The sequence below is a fragment of the Somniosus microcephalus genome, chromosome 16 (genome assembly GCF_052327205.1).
Source record: "Somniosus microcephalus isolate GS21.2 chromosome 16, FLI_Smic_1.0, whole genome shotgun sequence".
Taxonomy (NCBI): Eukaryota; Metazoa; Chordata; class Chondrichthyes; order Squaliformes; family Somniosidae; genus Somniosus; species Somniosus microcephalus.
In genome coordinates, this window is record NC_141002.1 from 48,500,109 (window position 1) to 48,518,844 (window position 18,736).

The 18,736-nt window shown below is 42.6% G+C and overlaps 1 protein-coding gene across 9 annotated transcripts in view; it reads left to right on the forward strand.

Moving 5' to 3' along the window:
- The window catches only part of LOC147106137 (protein kinase C and casein kinase substrate in neurons protein 2-like), a 185,648-nt gene that overhangs the window by 99,079 nt on the left and 67,833 nt on the right, over positions 1-18,736 (forward strand). For 2 of the 9 annotated variants that reach the window (XM_086008952.1, XM_086008953.1), the window contains one exon: positions 5,616-5,701. The exons of the other annotated variants lie outside the window; for them this stretch is intronic. The gene's annotated coding sequence lies outside the window, so the exon portion shown is untranslated. The remainder of the gene's footprint in view (positions 1-5,615; positions 5,702-18,736) is intronic. 9 annotated transcript variants of the gene reach the window in all.

The following is an 18,736-nucleotide window of genomic DNA, read 5'->3' on the forward strand; positions in this document are numbered from 1 at the left end:
TACATGCTGGACCCAAAGCATGTTGGGAGACCAATACTTTCTGGAGAACAGATCAACAGCGCTTACAGTGTGATTTCTACCCTCTCACGCCACCTCAATCTGGACGTTGGCAAAGTTCTCTACCAAGCAAGGTCTTTGGAATGGGGATATGGGAATCATGCAAGCATATCAATGCACATACCTGGTGGAAGGGACTTTGTGCATCTGAGGCCCTGTCACCTATTGCATCGGTGATACTCCAAATCCCACCTTCATCAGCGGCCTCTGAATGAAACTGGTCACTTTTTGGGAATACGCATACAAAGGTGCGCAACAGGCTGACTAACAAGAGAGTGGAGAAACTGGTGGCTATCCGGGTGAACCTACAACTTATTGAGCCAGATACAGAAGTGTCCACCACACAGCTAGACAGTGACACAGAGGAGGAAATGGACACGTCAGAGTCAGAGAATCAGGAGGAGCAATGAGGAGTAGAAGACTCAGAAGACTCGGACAAAATAAGGACAAATTACAGGCTAAATAAGCTGACGCTCTTTTTATTTTATTTTAGATGGGTCTTTTTTGTGGGGGTTCAATAAAGTTCAAAATTATAACCTAAATAAAGTTTTGAAAGCCTGTTTTTATTTGTATGGAACAGTATGTCTATTTTGACAACAAAGATAATATAAGGGTCAGAGACAAAAACCATCAGTGTGCAAAAAAACTCTAAATTCCCGAAAATTCCCATGGAAAGTTTCCTCTTTTTAAAAATTCCCAGAATTTTGCAACCCTAGTTGCTAGGCAACAGGGTTTGTTGCCAGATACAGAGCTCAAAATCTCCATATGTTTCAACATTAGCGCTGGTTTGTCCGGCAGTTTTGATGGGATGGCAACAGCTCGGTGCCGGATAGCACAAAGTTTCCTGTACAATTGTACAGGGCTGTGGTGAGACCACACCTGGAGTACTGTGCACAGTTTTGGTCGCCTTATCTGAGAAAGGACATGCATGCCTTGGAGGTGGTGCAACGAAGGTTCACTCGATTGATCCCTGGGATGAGAGGGCTGCCCTCTGAGGAGAGATTGAGTTGATTTGGCCTATACTCGAGTTCAGAAGAATGAGAGGTGATCTCATTGAAATGTACAAGATTCTGTGGGGGATTGACAGGGTAGATGCTGAAAGGTTGTTTCTCCTGGCTGGAGAGTCAAGAACTAGGGGGCAGAGTCTCAGGATAAGGGGTCGGCTATTTAAGATTGAGATGAGGAGGAATTTCTTCATTCAGAGGATTGCGACTCTTGGCATTCTCTACCCCAAAGGGCTGTGGATGTTGAGTCGTTGAATATATTCAAGGCTGAGATAGATAGATTTTTGGACTCTAGGGGAATCCAGGGATATGGGGATCAAGCTGGGAAGTGGAGTTGAGGTCGAAGATCAGCCATGATCTTACTGAATGGCGGAGCAGGCTCAAAGGGCCGTATGGCCTACTCCTCCTAATTCTTATGTTCTGTGCGTTGAGTTACCTTTTAAATAATACTGACTTGCCTTGCCTTTAACACTTAACTCCATTCTTTTAGTTCATATTGGTGTACATGCATTTCTTTTGCTGTTATACTGGAGATTCCACTGCTGCTGGTATCTGCGACATCAACATACTGAACAAACAATAGTTTGTTTTCCTAACAAAACTGCTGAACATGAATTATACTGGAAACTATTTCCACATGAGCAAAGTTAAACCATGTGTTCATGTAATGGGTGGGTGTGGAGAGAACAGTCCATGGGACGCAGTCAACTAGTATGCGGACGTGTTACAAGAACTACATTTTAAAGGTCAAATTGTGACTCTGCTTATTAATATGTTTATAATTAAATCCAGTTTAAAGATTGTGTGTACATATATAATTAAATAAGATTGTGAAAAACTACAGCAGCTAATGGAGTGGAGTGTCATTCATAGTCTTTGCTTGACTCAAAACAGTTGGTAAATTCTAACCACTCAATTCTTATTCTTCCTGCCCCGCTAGCAGCCACTCCATCTGGTCCCTTGCCAACCTCGCTCTTACAACTTCCTGTTAAATCTTCCTTTATGACCCTTTTCAAGTAATTCATTGGATGTGAGTGCTTTAGGTCATCATGGGAGACACTACATGAGTGCATTTTAAAATTTACTCTTCTGTCCCTGTGATACAGTTGCTAGCTGTCGTAAAGAGAAAGCTGACCTTTTTGGCCCATTTTGCTTTACTAGGATCATCCAGGTTAGCTGTGTGTGTCTATTCTTTTTGACCATTGTGAACAACATCAAGTTTTAATGGCAGAGCAAAATTAAAGTACGTTGAGTAAATAAAATTTCCACTTGCCAGTTTGATTTTTAAAAAGGGGCCTAATAACTAATTGTTATACCCAATTGAAGATGCATACAAAAACACAGAACAATGGATGACCTCCTGCACCTGAGAATAAGCAGGACAATCTAAAGAAATAAAATGTACTCTTGATAAAGACAGAAGAGCCAGTGAAGCAGTAATAAGTCAATAGTGCAACCAGTATGATGATTTGCTGGATTGTTCTAACCAACGTTTCACACCCGGTCATATGCCTGGCAGCATATTCCTTAGTCACTGTCCCTCAGTTTCAGTTTTTAAATTACTCACCTAGGTTCGGAAATGGAATGTTTGCAATTCTCCTGATGTTTTAAATGCTCTGAGATTTGCCTCTTTAACAGAATACGCCACCTCCTTGGCACACGAAGGGGTTAATTTTAACCTAACTTGCCGGAAGGGAAACCTGCCAAATTTTCGTGTCCATTGAAGTCAATGGAGAGTAATATTGGGCGGGGTGTAAAACTGGCATTTCTCCCGGTCCCGTGGGTTTCCTGCCCGGCAAGTTAGGTTAAAATTAAAATTAAGGATTTGAGTATAAGAGTAAAAACACCTTACTGCAATTATATAGGGCCCTGGTGAGACCGCACCTGGAGTATTGTGTGCAGTTTTGGTCTCCTTACCTAAGGAAGGATATACCTGTACTTGCCATAGAGGGAGTGCAACGAAGCTTCACCAGACTGGTTCCTGGGATGGGGGGATTGTCCTATGAGGAGAGATTGAGTAGACTAGGCCTATATTCTCTAGAGTTTAGAAGAATGAGAGGTGATCTCAATGAAACATACAAAATTCTTACAGGGCTTGACAGGGTAGATGCAGGGAGGATGTTTCCCCTGGCTGGGGAGTCTAGAACCAGGGGTCACAGTCTCGGAATAAGAGGTCGGCCAAGACTGAGATGAGGAGAAATGTCTTCACTCAGAGGGTGGTGAATCTTTAGAATTCTCAGCCCCAGAGGGCTGTGGAGGCTCAGTCCTTGAGTATATTCAAGACAGAGATCGCTAGATTATGGAATATTAAGGGAATCGGGATATGAGGATAGTTCAGGAAAGTGGAGTTGAGGTAGAAGATCAGCCATGATCTTATTGAATGGCGGAGCAGGCTCGAGGGGCCAAATGGCCTACTCCTGCTCCTAATTCTTATATGTTCTTATGTAAGTGCTGCGAATGTGAGGCCAGTGAGTATGAGGGTAATGGGTCTGAGTACAGTAGTGATCTACACTATGTCTGCAGCAGAACTTAACAGTCCCCCACATGGCTGGCAAATTTCATTTAATGTCTGGTTTAAGTGATCTTTAGAATTTCATATATAACCAACAGCTGCAAAGACTTCAAAGATGTTAAGTCTGGAAAGGACCAGGTGGTGCTTTTATTACTTACTTTTAGTCCAGCCAGGCTCTTTCCCCCACTAGCTGGCTTCCCTCTCTGCAGTGAGCACAACTCCAGGCTCAAGCCTGATGAGCTCCTGCTGCCCTCCTCGAAAATAGGTATTTTTATAAATTTATGATTTGGTCCTTAAAAAAAAATTCTAACAGTGCACATGTACTCACATTCCTTTGCTGCCTATAACATAGGACCACGTACTACATCTCCTGAGAGAGTGTTTTTATTATTAAGCTGAAAAATTCATTAGGCTAATGAAAATATGTGTGGGGGCGGGGAGTGTCGTGTGTGGGGGGGGGGGGGGGGAAGTGTCGTGTGTGGGGGCGGGGAGTGTCGTGCCCTTACCATCAGTTTGTTGACGGTTATGCTCATGGAATAAGCTACTTTCACCTATGACTTCGGTAAAGCACAATGGTGAGCTTTTGAAATGTTTATGCTCTGTCCATCTAGCACCTCTTTATTCCATGTAATTTCTTAAACCTTTAATTGCCATCACAATTTTGGTGGAATCTGTCATACTGCCTGGGATATGTAGCTCCTGGAAAAATAACAGTATAAACCTTTTTCTATATTATTGAGATTTTTTTAATATACAGAAGTTGTGTTCTACAGCATTTCTTTTTCAAATTAATAAAAAAGGGTTATAGTAAGTTGAAATTTAGGTGATTTTTACAAACACCATTAGAAAAAGTAAAAATCAAAACTCGCAAAAGATGCACATTGATTTCTGGTGCAAAATGATTTCTGGCCTTGAGTGAATTAACTGGAACAGTCAAAATGGCTGCAAGGTAATACAGTGGATTTTAATTGCTTACATAGTATGCAATCTGCAGTGTTAACGGGCAATAGACTCCATGAATTCGAAAATCAGCTTTCAATTACCGCAGTAACACTGGCAATAAAGGGAGAATGAAACAAGCCATTTGAAGGTCAATGTATGTGTTTTGAAAACTGTAAAGGATATTCATTGCTGAAAGGCTTATCTTGATGATAAATTATTGTAGTGAGTCTCAGTCACATAGCATGAGAAGTCATTGCAACAGTTTAAAATACATGAAGAGATGTGAAGGTACTGCATAGCTGTAAAAAATAATTTTAAACAAGTGTCTGTAGCAATTAAATGATTTTAAAAGGGGTGAAATTAAAAGTGAATAGACGGGACACATTTTTAAGTCAACGATGCAGAATTACTTAACTGGAAACGTATTGCATTAAATTTTTGCAAAATTTTAGTGTAATCTGTACACTAACTTGAATCAATCAACTTGATTATATTTTGAAGTATAAAACACTGGTCAGTGTTTATTTTTAATATAGAAGCTCTTCTCTAGTGATGTCATTAAATAGCCACATGTGGGCAACCCACTTAATTCAGGATGTGACTGGTAAGGGATTTGACCTTGTTATTGAAGAGGAGATGCCACACTAAAACAGTCAATCTCTAACCAGTTTGGGAGGCTAGTGTTTAATGTTTTTGGTTTGTGAAAGATGACTAAGTATTTACTGGAATGGGGGTTTAGTCTTTGATTAGCACTTGCTGATAACACAGTGGAGGTACACAGAAGACAGCATAGTTAGAGCTAAGAATAAACAAAAGAAGAAAGTTCAGGGTAGCACTGACTAGTAGTAATGATGAAGCACATAGATTAAAAAGTGTTGAGAGGGAGCGAGAAATGAAGGCTAGAGGTGAGCAAATGGTCACCTGTAGGATAAAAAGTTGTTTTTGTTATCCTTTCTGGGATTGCGAAGGGTCGCTAGATGACTCTCTTCTCAGATGTAGGAGCAGTAGTCAGGACTTGGGCTTTATAGAGAGATAAAGGTTGCTGAGCAAAAAAAGAAATCATGAGCATGAAAGAATAAAAGTAAACTTCTTGAATGCAGCTGCAGCAATGAAGGAGATGTCTGAATTCCACTAGAGGTTAGAGGTGACTGAGGCCACAATGTCAGTGGATAAAGGATGACTTGAGGTAAGCCATCAAAGATAAAAGGTCTTAGTAACAAGAAACATGAGTCTTTGAAGAATTGTAAGAAACATTATTTTGTTCTCCCCCCCCCCCCCCCCCCCCCCCCCCCCCCCCCCCCCCACCCCGAACAGTGTGGAGGAGACCATGACTTACGGAAGAATGCAAGAAAATACACTGCTAGAAAAGGCCATTCAAGCCAACAAGACTGCTAGATGCAGGCACTATGTATGACTATTTTATCAAAGGCTTTCTACCCACATGCACACCTGTTGTTAGGCTACTTTATGGAGCACTAAAGTTTATCTCCTTTGGGGGAATCAAACAGTTAAATATCTTTATAATCCTTAATGCTTCTCAATGGACATTTATCGAGCTCCATTTTAAGTGTGGGTAGGGAGGAGGACAGAGTTCTTCTCGTCTCTGCAACACCCTGGTCCACTCCTCAATCAACCCCAACACCCTCTCCCCTTCCCATGGCACCTTCCCATGCAAGCACAGGAGATGCAGCATCTGCTCTCTTATCTCTTCCCTTCCCACCATCCAGGGCCCCACTCCATCCAGGTGAAACAGCGATTTACTTGTACTACTTTCAATTTAGTATACTGTATTCGCTGCTCACGATGTGGTCGTCTATACATTGGGGAGACCAAATGCAGATTGAGTGACCACTTTGCGGAACACCTCCGTTCAGTCCGTAAGGGTCACCCCGAACTTCCGGTCGCCTGTCACTTTAATTCTCTGCTCCACTCCCACTCTGACCTCAGCCTCCTATGAAGCTCAACGTAAGCTCGAGGAACAGCTCCTCATCTTTCGATTAGGCACTTTACAGCCTTCCGGACTCAACATTGAGTTCAACAATTTCAGATCATAATCTCTGCCCCCATTTTTTGAATGGTACCTGTTGATGATTCTGCTCTTCCCATTTACACCTCTTCTGGACCCATCTTTTGTTTCTTTACTTGTCCCATTACCATCTGCTTTTACCTTGCACCAACATCCCTTTTGTCATTTAATCTCTCCTGCCTTCCACCCTATCACAGACCTTCCCTTTTGTTCTTTCCTCCCCTCCTCCCTTTCCCTGCCTCTGTACTTGCTTAAAACCTGTTACATCTCTAACTTTTTCCCGTTTTGATGAAAGTTCATCGAGCTGAAACGTTAACTGTTTTCTCTCTCCACAGATGCTGCCTGATTTGCTGAATAGTTCCAGCATTTTCTGTTTTTATTTCTAATCTCTAGTTTAGCTTGTGAATTTTGAATTTGTGTCCTCTAGTTCTGTGCTTGTTGCCCAAGATAATGGTTGATTTCTTCCACTTCATGTATACCTTTTCATTATTTTGAAAATTTGTCTCGTTCCTCCTCAGTTTATTTCTCCAGTGATAATATGTCTTGTTGCTTGAGTCTTTGTTCATAACTTAATCCCCACAAGCCTGGAATAATCCTTACTACTCTTATCAGTTATCAATTAATAATTTGCCACTCATTATTATTCAATTCTATCTAATTGTTTCAATCTTATCCCCTTCTACTGCTTTATCATTTCTTACCAGTAAACCAATCTTGTCCTTTGGATGAGACGTTAAACCGAAGTCCTGTCTGCCTCAGGTAAAAGATCTCATGGTACTATTTGAAGAAGAGAGCAGTGGGTTCTTCCAGTGTTTGTCATTCTTCAACCAACAGCACCAAAACAGATTAAATGTTCATTTATATCACTATTGTTTGGGAGATCATGCTGTGCACAAATTGGCTGCCACTTTACCCTATATAACAATGACAGTGTTTCAGAAGCAATTCATTGGCTGTGAAGTACTTAAGGACTTGAAATGTGCTGTATAAATGCAAGTTCTTGCTTTCTCTCCACCTTTCTTTGTAGATCTATCTTTACATAGAGTCATAGAGTTATACAGCACAGAAAGAGGCCCTTCGGCCCATCGCGTCCGCGCCGGCCATCAAGCCCTATCTAATCTAATCCCATTTTCCAGCACTTGGTCCATAGCCTTGTATGCTATGGCATTTCAAGTGCTCATCCAAATGCTTCTTGAATGTTGTGAGGGTTCCTGCCTCTACCACCCTTTCAGGCAGTGAGTTCCAGATTCCAACCACCCTCTGGGTGAAAAAGTTTCTCCTCAAATCCCCTCTAAACCTCCTGCCCCTTACCTTGAATCTATGCCCCCTTGTTTTTGACCCCTCTACTAAGGGGAAAATTTCCTTTCTATCCACCCTATCTATGCCCCTCATAATTTTGTATACCTCAAATGAACATAAGTTGAATGAGCCATCAACCACAGTGAACATAGCGATTTGGCAGAAAACCAGATATCTTCGAAGATAATTTTGGTTGAGGGCCACATGATAGTAATTTATTTAGAACTGCACAGTGCCAGACCCTGTCAAAATCTGTGACGGCCCAAGGCAGTCATACATGATTTGCTAAAGTCAGAGTAGACTTGCAGGGGTAGGTATGTAATAAAAACAGCAAGATCATCAAGTCAAAAACTATATTAGGCTAGAACTGTGAAGATGGATATTTCAAAAGTGAACATCAGCTTTCATAACTTCAGAAAGCACAAGTGGATGGTCAGTACGGTGATAGTTAAAGGGGAAAGAGGAATCACCTCACTTAGAGCTAGGTAACACGAGCAAATGTCCAAGGAGAATGAAAGGTAGACCATCTGTAGATTACCAATATATTTTATGAATTACCAATATTATAAGAGGTGTTAGAGATTTTAGCAGTAACTTTAAAAAAAATTATAAAATAATGGCAATACGTAGTGAAATATATCTACTCTTGTGTGATCCCTTTAATGGCATCACTTACCTCTGAACATTAATCTGTAAAAATAGTGATGTTTTCACAACTGAGAAATATGGTAACGATTGTGAAAGTAACTTGTACAGATAGTAAGATATAATTTTCTGTGCTCTGCTAGGAAACATGAAGGCAAAAGACCATGATCAAGAAGATGGCTCTCCCAGGTTGAAGCTAACCAAATGCACTTTGGATGTGCTGACGCCTGTGATTTCCACAAATGTGGGAAATTTGACTGCATCATTTGTGATAATGGGTGATGCCATGCAGCTTCAGTTCCTGTGTCACTGGGGGTGAAATTCATCTTCAGCTGGGGTGTAAACGGTTGGCAGGGGATAGGCTGACTGTTATACACTCTGCCTGATTTCAATGGAAAAGCAAATTGGACAGGGTGTATAATGGGTGGCCGATCTGCTACCGACCGTTTTCTGCCTCTGCCGAAGTTGAATTTCACCCCCACTAACCTTATTACTCTTTTGCCTAATTATACTGTCTCTACAGTGCTCATCATAATCACTGCATCATTAATGGTTCCAGAAAATGCAGAAAAATCCCTGCATATAGTGAAGAATAACCGATATACTGGCCATGTAGCACTAACCTACTTTGGTGGTTCTGGGGATGTTTAGAAATAGCTTGGGTTTGGCACTTCTGGTTTGACATCATTGGAACTGGTTGAATACCTGCCTTAAAGGAGAAGACATTACAGCTGATTCAGTAATACAAAACACTGCTGCTGTGCTAATGGTACCCACACAAGCTCCCTGTCAGCTATCAGTTTGCCTGGATTTCATTGTTTAAGTGTGTGTTTCATGGTTGTTTTACTGGCAAGGAAAGTGTAACTGAGTATCTGTGTTGCAACCTTTGTTCCAGAATGCATTGGTTTAATTCATTCATAGATTATTCTAAGTCCAAAGATGGGGATAGGGTGGGATATGTGTTGGTGTAGGGGTTACGGGGATCGGGTGGGATATGTGTCGGTGCAGGCTCGATGGGCCGAAATGGCCTCTATCTGCACTGTGGGGTTTCTGTGATTCTGTGATGTGCGAGTTAGGTTGATTGGCTATGATAAATTGACCCTTAGTGTTAGGGGGATTAAATACGTGGGGTTACGAGGATAGGGTGGGATATGTGTTGGTGTAGGGGTTACGGGGATCGGGTGGGATATGTGTCGGTGCAGGCTCGATGGGCCGAAATGGCCTCTATCTGCACTGTGGGGTTTCTGTGATTATTACATCACTGATAATGTGCTATAGTGACCCTTTTATTCTTGAATTAGATTCTCCAAATCTAATGAAAGAACAATGCTGTACTGTGACCAATATTTTTAAGTGTCGGCTTCACCTCAGTGGTAGGACTCTTGCCTCTGAGTCAAAGTTGTAGATTCAAGCCCCACTCCAGAGATGTGAGCACACAATCTAGGTTGATTCTTCAGTGCAGTACTGAGGGAATGCTGCATTGTTGGAGGTGCTGTCCTTTAGATATGGCATATTAAACTAAGGCCCTGTCTGCCAGTTCAGGTGAATGTAAAAGATTCCATGGCATATTTAAAGACGACCAGTGGAGTTCTCCCAGTGTCCTGGCCAGCATTTATTTCTCAACGAACACCACCAAAATATCTGGTCATCTATCCCATTGCTGTTTGTGGGACTTTGTTGTGTGCAAACATTACTACAGTGAATACGCTCCAAAAGTGCTTCACTGGCTGCAAAGTTTGATTTGACACCCCGAGGACGTGTAAAGCACTGTATAAATGCAAGTTCTGTTCATACAATCTGTACAAGATGCTACAGTTTAGAGTCAAACTGTGAAAATTTAATTTGTGTATCATGCAACACGGATGCAAGTTTGCAGTGCAGCACTTTACTGATGCACCTTCTTTGCCCACTGTTCTTTCTCAAACAAGAGGCTTCCAATAAGTCAACTTAAAATTGTATATGTTAAGGATAAGAAATATGTTGGAGGGTATTTCAGAGCAATAACTAACGTATGAACACCTAGGAACTTCTTTTCAGGCATGTCTTAATTTCTTAACCCTGTTCCTGGGACTAGGGACAGGGTCACTGGCAAGGAGCCAGGCCTGGTTAGTACCTGGAGGGGTGACCATCAGACGCAGCGGCTTTGCTTCTCCCAGGATGGTGCTATTTATGTTTAATGTTAATTAATGTTATTTGTACTGGACTCATGGGAGCTTGCAAGATCACATTTCATTGTTCATGTACTTGTGCATTGTACAATGACAATAAAGTTGAATTATTATTATTAATTTATTGTGATTTTTTTTTTTGGTGACCATTTTCCCATGGATACGAGTCATTTTAAAATGTGCTTTTAAGTTAAAGCTTGTTTTAAAGGTGTTAAATTCACAGCACAGCAGAGCTGTCAGGTGTGTATTCAGTTTCAGATGGGGCAACTGTATTGGAATCTGGAGACCGTGAAAGATAATTTGCTATTCTACATGACTGTGTTCATACTCACTGCTGCGACACTCCTATTCATTTAAACTTAGCCGGGCTCATTGCCGAGTTAGGCTGGTGGACTATGCTTTTGATGGGGCAGTGGGAGCGGGTCAGGCTCTTGAAAAAGAAAGACGGACACCAAAATGTCAGTCAGACAGCAAAGTGCTGGAAGAAGGGTAGAAAGACAGGAGACCACATGAAGTGGAGTCTGCCCTAGCTGTAGGACAGGATGCAGAGAAGCTATTCTATGTGACACGACCCACCAAAGTGGGAAGGGTTGTGCGGTCATTATCAAGTTGTATTAATTTAAACGAAAAGACTCTGATCATACCTACTGTTCTAGAATAAAGCAGCGTACAATTTTAACCATACTTCACCTCGTTGAATGTTAACTCGGTCTAAGATTGAAGAGATGCATCTGGTCCTTATTTAACGGGATGCTATTGTTACATTCCCAGGTTATGCTATTGTACAAGTAGCTATAGGGCAGTGTGGGTCAACTCCTGTAGAAGTAAGACACATGCAGACTGCTTAGGGGAATGAGTGATGCCACTGGACCAGAGAGTAGCCCTGAATCTGTAATGGTGATATTTTGAAGAAATTGAAGATTAAGCGCATTGGGATATTTTTCTACGTTAAAGACGCTTTATAAATGCAAGTTGTTGTTGTTGAAATCATCACTTTTAACATTAATACTCGGAATTCTGAGATTTTCTTCTGGTGGCAGCCTTCCCCATACATTCACTTCAGTAGGAAGGGGAGGGAGATGATTTGGCAGCTGCTAATGTTGGTTCTGTCTGACTATTTGAAGGGTACTATGATTCCAGCAAAGTGCGTGAGGTTTAAAACGAAACATTGGGTGGTTTTTTGGACATTGGGAATTTGTTGTGTGGTCTAGCACGAGTGTTCAAATATTAGTGCAGTGTTTTGTGTGGCTGAATCACCTGTAGCATCTGCCCTTTTTATAAAAAATAAAAAAAAAAATCAATCGGTAAGGTGTCATAACATTGCTTTCTTTTTTTCCTCTTGCCAATTTCTCCCCACTAGTTTTCTCCCCTTTTTCTTTATGGTGTTAACTGCAACAACAACAACTTGTACTTTTATAGCTATAAAGCGCCTTTAACGTAGTAAAACATCCCAAGGTACTTCACAGGCATGTTATAAGACAAAAATTTGACACCGAGTCACAGAAGGAGAAATTCAGGCAGATGACCAAAAGCTTGGTCAAAGAGGTAGGTTTTAAGGAGCATTTTAAAGGAGGAGAGGTAGTGAGGCAGAGAAGTTTAGAGGGAATTCCAGAGCTTAGGGCCTAGGCAGCTGAAGGCACGGCCACTGATGGTTGAGCGATTATAATAGGGTAGAATTTGAGGAGCGCAGATATCTCTGGGGGGAGGGAGGGGGGTTGTGGGGCTGAAGGAGATTACAGAGATGGGGAGGGGCGAGGCCATGGCGAGATTTGAAAACAAGGATGATGATTTTAAAATCGAGGTATTGCTTAACCGGGAGCCAATGTAGGTCAGCGAGCACAGGAGTGATGGGTGAACAGGACTTGGTGCGAGTTAGGACTCGGGCAGCAGAGGTTTGAATGACCTCAAGTTTACGTAGAGTAGAATGTGGGCGGCTATCCAGGAGTGCATTGGGTTATAGTTCCATAAGCAGCACGTGCCCTCTTGTGTCTTGCCCAAGTGGTCATTATTCATATGACAGTTAATATCAGCATGATATTTGACTGTGGTAGCCATCACAGCTGAGCCCAGTCTTGTCCTTCTGGGTGAACTTCCAGTTCATAATGATGAATGCATTACAGTATATATAGATGTAGCTCCTTGAACTATTGTCCAAATTTAATCCCTGCCCCCATTTTTCATGCTGTATGATTTTTGCCACTCCCATTTGCAACATTTTATCTTTCCTGCCTCTTACAAAAGTACAGGATGTTCTTTCAATTCCTTCCTCCCCTCCTAAACCCCCCCCCCCTCTCTGCACCTGCTTAATATCTGTTACATCGCCAGCTTTTTCCAGTTCTGATGAAGGGTCCCAGACCTGAAACGTTAACTCTGTTTCTCTCTCCACGGATGTTGCCTGGCCTGCTGAGTATTTCCAGCATTTTCTGTTGTTATTTCAGATTTCCAGCATCCGCAGTATTTTGCTATTGTCCAAATTTAATCACATGGATTGCTTGTTGCTTGTACCTATAGTATGGCAACTAATTGTATCACTAATGCAGTGTCAACTTTAACCCTAAAAGCAGTGTCACAGCATTTGTTCTCCTAATTATAAGTTGTTGATTACAGTGTTGAAGAGTGGTTAATAAATTAAAGAAGTTGAGCAGGGCTGGAGTACAAAGGGGTAGAAATTATGTTACAGCTGTATAGAGCTCTAGTTGCACCACATCTGGACACTGCATTCAGCTCTGGGCACCACACCTCAGGAAGGATACATTGACCTTGGAGGGGGTGCAGTGCAGATTTACCAGAATGATACTGGGGCTAAAAGGGTTAAATTATGAAGCCAGGTTGCATGGATTGGGTTTGTATTCCCTTGCATATAGAAGATTAAGGGGGGATCTAATTGATGTGTTTAAGATGATAACAGGAGTTGATAGGGTAGACAGAGGGAAAAAAAAACTTTCTCTGGTGGGGGTATCCAGAACAAGGGGCCATAACCTTAAAAGAGTTAGGCTACTCGGGTGATGTCAGAAAACAGAAAGGGTAGTGGAAATCTGGAACTCTTCAAAAAGTTGTTGAGGTGAGGTCAATTTAAAATTTTAAAACTGAGATTAATACATTATTGTTAGGCAAAGGTATTAAGGGTTACGGAACCAAGGTGAGTAGCTGGAGTTAAGATACGGATCAGCCATCATCTAATTGAATGGCGGAACAGGCTTGAGAGGCTGAATGGCTTACTCCTGTTCCTATGTTCCTACCTGATTAAGTCTCGACCATGGAGATGGAAATAGGGCACTAAGTGAATTTTTAGTTTAAAGAGATGTAATGCTGACCCGTTTACAGTCCTTGACCAAGTCTATAGTCTTGACATTACAGCTTCCAGTCAGATTGAGGATTTTTCTTAGAGCAGGTGTACAAAGTACCCTCAGAGTGGGGTTTCTTTATCTATGCACTGTGCTAGTCATTTCCTTGTCCCACAATGGTATTGCCATCTTGGGCATTGTTAAATCCGTGAATCTTGATGTATGGTGTCCTTCAACAAATAGACAGAGACTGCAGAGGAACAATCAACAGGTGTTTACTGGATGAGGGTTGCTCTAAAACTAACAGTACAGATCCCTACTCAGGGTTATATACAGGTGTGGTCACTGCCGGTACTACAGTATACAGGAGCTGTAAAAAGTAGTTCTCCCCTTAAAGGTACATACCACTACAGGCATATGTTAAGTTTTAGCACCTGCGCTTAATTTTGGTGAATATTGTGCCCTTGAATATCAATGGGAAAATGTAGTACTTCTAGGGCTAGTGCAACACAGGTTACTTACACAATGAAGCCCTTTTTCCACCCCAACAATGTGCCTTAATACTCTCTCCCTCTCCCCTACATTAGAAGACTCCTAATACACCCCAGTCTGAACATTTGCAATTTCATACAACTCATCCCAAGGGCTTCTCAATAAAAGGTTGAATTACCGAAGTAAAGTTCTCAAAACTTTGTAAGTTTGCTATTCATTGGATCTCTAACCATTTCACTTTTTGTGCTGTATTTGAACAATGAATGTGTGTACCAACAGAACTATCATGAGTTGCCAGTTTTACATTTGCTTCCCATTCAGTAATCCATGTTGTGAACAATTGCCAAATGGAGCAAATGATTGATCGTATGAGACAACAGATACTTTCATGTGTGGTTATGACATTAGCCATTTGTGGATCATAATCAATAACTGATTCTCTGCCAGTAGCTGAACAGGCTTCTGGGTAGCTGGAGTTTGATCACCAAATATTAACTTAAAAAAAAAAATCCATGGCTTCCCTTTACAATAATGCAGTTAATTTCTCTTCAAATATTGACTGGAAATGTGCTGCTGTCAGCACCCTATAGATAAGATTGTCAAGTTTCACTTCTTCCAGATTACTGCCAATCTGCACGATTGCCAGGAATTGTGGCTTCGCCTTGAGGAAATTTGTTTCATTCCACATCGTCACCAAGCACTGAGTTTCAACTGGCAACACTAAGGCCACGATTTTGTCATTGGATGCGGCTTAGGAGCGGGTCAGCTGGTTTCCCGGTTCCAATCCGGCCCATGGACATGATTTTACGTCGATTGACCTTGTTAAGCCCGCCTTGTGGGTTTGCCGGCTAATTAAGAGGAAGCCGGTCAGATGACATCATTTGATGACCCGTCATCTGCTGGTTTTCTTAAAGGGACCATGCACAATATTTTTTTGACATCTGATTTCTGTGTTTGACAGCAAACACTGACGATCACTGTACAAAGGTGAGCTCTTGCACCCAGGCTCCCCAGTGACTCCCTCCTTAGGCTAGAACAGATGGCAGCTGCAGGTGAGGTTACAGAAATGATCTGTCACTGGTGAGAGAGGTTCTCCCAATGAGGTGGAGCTACACACCCAATTCAAAACTTGTTATCTACAGAAAAGTGTAAATGCATTAAAAATGATTTTCCCAACATTTTCTTACCTCTGAAACTCACCAGTGCACAATTTGATCCTTCACACCACTTCTGCAGCTGTCATCAATGCAGAAACATTACAGCAGCCTCACGACACACCACACTTACCTGGCGTGTTGTCTAGAAGGCAGGAAACCCGAGGCAGAAGCAGCAAAATTGAAAACGAGCCTGTTAACAACTATCGAGTACCTGTTAACAGGCAGTTAAGTGGCTATAATCCTCTTCCTGCTGCTATAATCCTCTTCCCGAGCAGCACCAGGCATACCCAAAAATGAGGTGCCAACCTGGAGAAGCTGCAACACAGGGCTAGCAGCATGCTATAGACAGGGCTACCACATCCAGTTGTGAATGGTGGTGGACCATTAAACAACTAATGGTAAGAGGAGGCTCCATGAATATCCCCATCCTCAATGATGATGGAGCCCAGCATGTGAGTGCAAAAGACAAGGCTGAAGTGTTTGCAACCATCTTCAGTCAGAAGTGCCAAGTGGATGATTCATATTGGCCTACTCGCAAGGTCCCCACCATCACAGAAGCCAGTCTTCAGCCAATTCGATTCACTCCACGTGATACCAAGAAACGGCTGAGCGCACTGGATACAACAAAGGCTATGGGCCTCAACAACATCCCGGCTATCGTGCTGAAGACTTGTGCGCCAGAACTAGCTGCGCCTCTAGCCAAGCTGTTCCTTTACAGCTACAACACTGGCACCTATCTGACAATGTGGAAAACTGCCCAGGTATGACCTGTCCACAAAAAGCAGGACAAATCCAATCCGGCCAGTTACCCCCCCATCAGTCTACTCTCAATCATCAGCAAAATGATGGAAGGTGTCATTGACAGTGCTATCAAGCGGCACTTACCAATAACCTGCTCACTGATGCGCAGTTTGGGTTCCGCCAAGACCACTCGGCTCCTGACCTCATTACAGCCTTGGTCCAAACATGGACAAAGGAGCTGAATTTGTGAGGTGAGGTGAGAGTGACTGCCCTTGACATCAAGGCAGCATTTGACTGAGTGTGGCATCAAGGAGCCCGAGTAAAACTGAAGTCAATGGGAATCGGGGGGGAAAACGCTCCACTGGCTGAAGTCATACCTAGCACAAAGGAAGATGGTTGTGGTGATTGAAGGTCAATCATCACAGCCCCAGGAGTTCCTCGGGGCAGTGTCCTAGGCCCAACCATCTTCAGCTGCTTCATCAATGACCTTCCCTCCAACATAAGGTCAGAAATGGGGATGTTCGCTGATGACTGTATAGTGTTCAGCGCCATTCACAACTCCTCAGATAATGAAGCAGTCCATGCCTGCATGCAGCAAGACCTGGATGACGTTCAGGCTTGGGCTGATAAGTGGCAGGTAACATTCGCACCACAGAAGTGCCAGGCAATGACTATCTCCAACAAGCGAGAGTCTAACCACCTCCCTATGACATTCAATGGCATTACCATCGCCGAATCCCCCACCATCAACATCCTGGGGGGGGTCACCATTGACCAGAAACTTAACTGGACCAGCCACATAAATACTGTGGCAACAAGAGCAGGTCAGAGGCTAGGTATTCTGTGGCGAGTATCTCACCTCCTGACTCCCCAAAGCCTTTCCACCATCTACAAGGCACAAGTAAGGAGTGAGATGGAATACTCTCCACTTGCCTGGATGAGTGCAGCTGCAACAACACTCGAAGCTTGACACCATCCAGGACAAAGCAGCCCGCTTGATTGGCACCCCATCCACCATCTTAAACATTCACTCCCTCCACCACCGGCGTACCGTGGCTGCAGTGTGTACCATCTACAAGATGCACTACAGCAACTTGCCAAGGCTTCTTCAGCAGCACCTCCCAAACCCGCGACCACCTAGAAGGACAAGGGCAGCAGGCACATGGGAACACCACCACCTCCAAGTTCCCCTGCAAGTCACACACCATCTTGACTTAGAAGTATATCGCTGATCCTTCATCGTCACTGGGTCAAAATCCTGGAACTCCCTACCGAACAGCACTGTGGGAGTACCTTCACCACACAGACTGCAGCGATTCAAGAAGGTGGCTCACCACCACCTTCTCGAGGGCAACTAGGGATGGGCAATAAATGCTCGCCTTGCCAGCGACGCCCAGATCCCATAAGTGAATTAAAAAAGTGTTGGGTCCATGCGCAAATCGGGGACCCGACACTTGAGAAGATTGATTGGAGATGGGTTGACAGTGGGTTTCCTACCCGCTGTCAATCTTTGCGATTTTTGACAGAGTTCCCGCCTACAAACCCACACTCTGAATGCCGGCAAAATTCCAGCCTAAGGCTTTGATACTGTAAAAAAGGTTGCCGCTCAGATCAATGTTAATGAGATTGAAATTACTTTTATGTATAGTACTATCTGTTATGTGGGGCACTGTAGATGAAGAAAATAGCTGCATGAACAGTAAGGGGGTTCTATATACTTTGGTTAGGCAAGCCCATTATTTAAAGTTTGTTTTCTTCTTTGAAATCACCAAACTACTGTACTAAACATTTTGCATCACCACCATACCAAATAGAATATACCAGTTCCTTCGGGGAATACTAAATTGGATTACTTCTGGTTACTGCAGTTTTGTTTACCTACTGTATAAAATAGTTTTAATCAAAACTGAAGTCAAAAATTTTTTATTTTTATGAATAAAATGTCACTTTTTGTATTACAAAAAAATCAACTACAGGAAACTCTCTGGTATACGGGACCGGCGTGTTGCCGGTTGATTAAATATTCCGGATGACGGAGAGGGTTATCTACTGAGGCTATTTTTAACAAACAAAGAGTCAGACTCCTGTTATTGAGGTGTTCGGACTTCTGACAGTGCCAAGAAGCCGAGTAGTGGCAGTTTGGAGAACTACCCAAACTGACTAACTCGGCCACCGCGGGAGACTCGGACTCGGCAACATTTCCGGTTATTGAGGTGTTTTCGGAGTATGAATTTTGCCGGTTAATAGAGAATTCCGGATATTTAGGTGCCGTTTAAACGAGAGTTTCCTGTACATTAAAACTCACTCAATAATAGGATCATAAGCTAAAATCCAGCCCAATGTGTAAGACATCAACATCGTAAGATATGCAAGTATTCCAATGAACCTCAATTTTACTCCTTTCTAATT